Raw genomic sequence first — 4,760 nt, forward strand, 5'->3', positions numbered from 1 at the left:
ATGAAAGATCTAAATGTGAGACAAGATTCCATCAAAATCCTAGAGGAGAACACAGGCAACACCCTTTTTGAACTTGGCCACCGTAACTTCTTGCAAGATACATCCACGAAGGCAAAAGAAACAAAAGCAAAAATGAACTATTGGGACTTCATCAACATAAGAAGCTTTTGCACAGCAAAAGAAACAGTCAACAAAACTAAAAGACAACCTACAGAATGGGAGAAGATATTTGCAGATGACGTATCAGATAAAGGGCTAGTTTCCAAGATCTATAAAGAGCTTATTAAACTCCACAGCAAAGAAACAAACAATCCAATCATGAAATGGGCAAAAGACATGAACAGAAATCTCACAGCGGAAGACAGACATGGCCAACACGCACATGAGAAAATGCTCTGCATCACTTGCCATCAGGGAAATACAAATCAAAACCACAGTGAGATCCCACCTCACACCAGTGAGAATGGGGAAAATTAACAAGGCAGGAAACCACAAATGTTGAAGAGGATGTGGAGAAAGGGGAACCCTCCTGCACTGTTGGTGGAATGTGACCTGGTGCAGCCACTCCGGAAAACTGTGTGGAGGTTCCTCAAAGAGTTAAAAATAGACCTGCCCTACGACCCAGCAATTGCACTGCTGGGGATTTACCCCAAACATACAGATGCAATGAAACGCCAGGACACCTGCACCCCGATGTTTCTAGCAGCAATGCCCACAATAGCCAAACTGTGGAAGGAGCCTCGGTGTCCATCGACAGATGATGGATAAAGAAGATGTGGTCTATGTATACAATGGAATATTCCTCAGCCATTAGAAACGACAAATACCCACCATTTGCTTCGAAGTGGATGGAACTGGAGGGTATTATGCTGAGTGAAATAAGTCAATCGGAGAAGGACAAACATTATATGGTCTCATTCATTTGGGGAATATAAAAAATAGTGAAAGGGAATAAAGGGGAAAGGAGAAAAAATGAGTGGGAAATATCAGAAAGGGAGACAGAACATGAGAGACTCCTAACTCTGGGAAACAAACTAGGGGTGGTGGAAGGGGAGGTGGGCGGGGGGTGGGGGTGACTGGGTGTCGGGCACTGAGGGGGGCACTTGATGGGATGAGCACTGGGTGTTATTCTATATGTTGGCAAATTGAACACTAATAAAAAATAAATTTATAAATTAAAAAAAGATTAACAGTCATTTCTCATTGAAAATTTAAAAAATACCTTATGACTACTTAAAGTGCTGCAAGAAACAAGGGTCAACCAAGAAATCTGTATCCGGTAAGCCACTCTTCAAAATGAAGACATTTGCAGATAAACAAAAATTGAGGAACTCTATTACTAATAGATCTACACCATAAGAAATGCTAAAGGGAGCCCTTCTATCTGAAACAAAAATACACTACATAATATCTCAAAGCCATTGTGAACAAATAGAGACCTCCAATAAAAGTGATACATAGGGCAGCCCGGTGGCGCAGTGGTTTAGCCCCATCTTCAGCCCACGGTGTGATCCAGGCTCTCTGCATGGTGCCTGCTTCTCCCTCTGCCTGTGTGTCTGTCTCTCTCTGTGTGTGTCTCTATGAATAAATAAATAAGTAAATAATCTTTAAAAAAAGTGATACATAAATATCAAAGCAAGTATTGCATATTTTGTCTTTTTATCTTCTACATGGCTTAAAGGTCAAATGCATAAAGATTCTCTCCCTCCCCGCCTCCCCCCACTTGTTATCTTTCCCTTTCTCTCTCCCTCTCCCTCTCTCTCTCAATTAATAAATAGTAAATAAATAAATAAACAAACAAATAAATAAATGTTTTTTTTTTAAAAAAACAGAGTTCAAAAATATGTGAAGTAATCATTAACAGGAATGAAGGGACAAACATAATTTTACAATAAGAATTGGAAACTTTAATACTGCATTTTCAATAATGGATAAAACTTCTATACAGAAAATTGATAAGAAAACCAAGGACTTGAATAACACTAAAAACCACCTAGACGGGGCGCCTGGGTGGCTCAACAGTTGAGAGTCTGCCTTTGGCTCAGGTCATGATCCCAGGATCTGGGATCCAGTCCCACATCAGGCTCCTGGGAGGAGCCTGCTTCTCCCTCTGCCTATGTCTCTGCTTCTCTCTCTCTCTGTGTCTCTCATGAATAAATAAATAATTCTTTAAAAAAAAAAACCAACTAGGTGTAACAGAAGACATACATGCAGTGCTCTACTCAACAACAGCAGATTATACATTCTTCTCAAGTATACATGGAACATTCTCCAGCATGTATGAGACTCAATAAATTTTAAGAGATTAAAATCATACAAAGTATATCGTTTACTATAATGGAATGAAGCCCGAAATCAGTAACAGAAGGAAAACTAGAAAATTAACAAATGTGTGGAAATTAAACAAATTCTTAAATTGCCAGTGGGTCAAAGAAGAAATCACAAGTGATATTAGAAAATACTTTTAGGTGAATGAAAATGAAAACACAAGAAAAAAAACTTATGGAATGTACAGAAAGCAGTGCACAGAAGGACATTTGCAGGTTTAAAAGACTACATTTAAAGGAAGATAGATCAAGGGGCCCCTGGGTGGCTCAGTAGGTTAAGCATCTGCCTTTGGCTCAGGTCATGATCCCAGGATCCTGGGATAAAGCCCCACATCAGGCTCTACAAATTCCTTCTGTGTCAGTACCCACAGAACTGTAAAACAGAGTGAACTTAATGGACTTTAAGTGAATAATGATATATTAATATTGGTTCATGGATTGTAACAAAGGTACCATGCTAATGCAAGATATAAATATTTGGGAAACATCATCCCAAATGATGTTTAGGGGATGTGTAGGGGGCAGGGGCAGGTATATGATAACTCTGCGCTATCTGCTCAATTTTTCTCTAAGCCTAAGACTGTTTTAAAAAAAGACATCTCTGATGAAAATAGATGCAGGACTCCTGGGTGGCTCAGTGGTTGAGTGTCTGCTTGCAGCTCAGGGTGTGATCTCGGCTCCGGAGATCGAGTCCCACATCGGGCTCCCTGCATGGAGCCTGCTTCTCCCTCTGCCTGTGTCTCTGCCTCTCTCTCTGTCTCTCATGAATCTTAAAAAAGGAACAAAAAGAGATGCAAGAATCCCCAACAAAATATTAGCAAGCCAAATTCCACAATATATTAAAAGAATCATACACCATGATCAAGTAGGATTTCTTCCAGGGATGCAAGATTAGTCAATATCTACAATCAAACAATATGATGTATCACATTAAAAAATGAAAATCATATGCTCATCTCAATAGATGCTTAAAAAGCATTTGACAAAATTCAACATCCATTTATGATAAAAACCTTCGATGAAGTGTGCATTTATAGGGAATGTACCTCAATATAATAAAGGTTATATATGACAAGTTCACAACTAACATCACACTTAATGGTGAAAAGCTGAAAGCTTTCCAAGATCAGGAATAAGACAAGGGTGCTCTCTCTCACCACCTTCATTCAACATAGTATCATAAATCTTAGCCCTCTGGCTAGGCAAGAAAAAGAAAGGCATCCAAATTGGGAAAGAAGTAAAACTGTTCCTACTTGCAGATGATAGAAAAAACTATTAAAACTATTAATGATTTCAGTAAAGTTTCAGGATACAAAATCCTGCAACACAATCCTATTGTATTTCTATGCACTAATAATGAATTATCAGAAAGAAAAATTAAGAAAACAATCTCATTTATAATTGCATTAAAAATAAATTTAACCAAGAGGTAAAAGACTTGTACACTGAAAACTATAAGACACTGATGAAAGAAATTGAAGCAGACAGAAATAAATGGAAAGATATCCTGTGCTGATGTATTGTAAGAATTAATATTGTGAAAATGTCCATACACCCAAAGCAATCTAAGACTCAATGCAATCTCTATTAAGATTCTAATGCTACTTTTTTCAAAGAAATAGAACAAATGATACAAAATTTGTATGGAGCCATGAATACCACAAATAACCAAAGCTAATTCTTTCACTAGGGATTCTTTCATTAGGGATTGCTAAGTGGTTACTAGATGGCACTGATTTTTAAGAGCTTTCTCTTAATAGCAATGTCTGGTTATCCTGAAGTACATTTCGCTCTGAAAAGATAAAATAAATGTTTTCCTTTAACTACTAATTTTAAGTATAAAGGCTTGCTATAATATTCACATGTAATTATGGCCAATTAATTTCCTTGTTTTCATGCCTTTTGTGGAAATTATTTCAATATGGACTTGGGAAAATATATATGTTGATTCAATAAACTATCGTCATTTTTCCTTAGGATATTTAAATTTCTCTAAATTGGGAAGTCTTGGTTTTTCAGATTTGGAAAATCTGGATGAAAGAGGAAGTCAGAGAAGAGGAGGAGACTTCTAAGCAGGGTATGGAAGAAGGGACTCTAAATTCTGACTTTCACTACATTGTAACCAGGATGCAGATATTTATTTCTAATATGCTACAGAACTCTGAATGTTCATAGCATTCTTATTTAATGAATCTTGGCTTAGATGATTGGTTTTCCTTGAAGAAAGACTCATGCAATAGAAATATTTTTTAAAAGCCCACAGTTCCTACACTTCCTACAAATATTCATTTCTAGGACTTAAAATTTTTCACATCATGTTTTGGTAATTCACAGACTCAAAGATACACCCAAAATACTAAAAATTCTGTTTAATATAATCTTATTTTTTGTGTTAATTTCAAATGGAATGCATAAATGTATTTACATGAAATT

This window comes from Canis aureus, chromosome 19, assembly GCF_053574225.1.
Source record: "Canis aureus isolate CA01 chromosome 19, VMU_Caureus_v.1.0, whole genome shotgun sequence".
Lineage (NCBI taxonomy): Eukaryota > Metazoa > Chordata > Mammalia > Carnivora > Canidae > Canis > Canis aureus.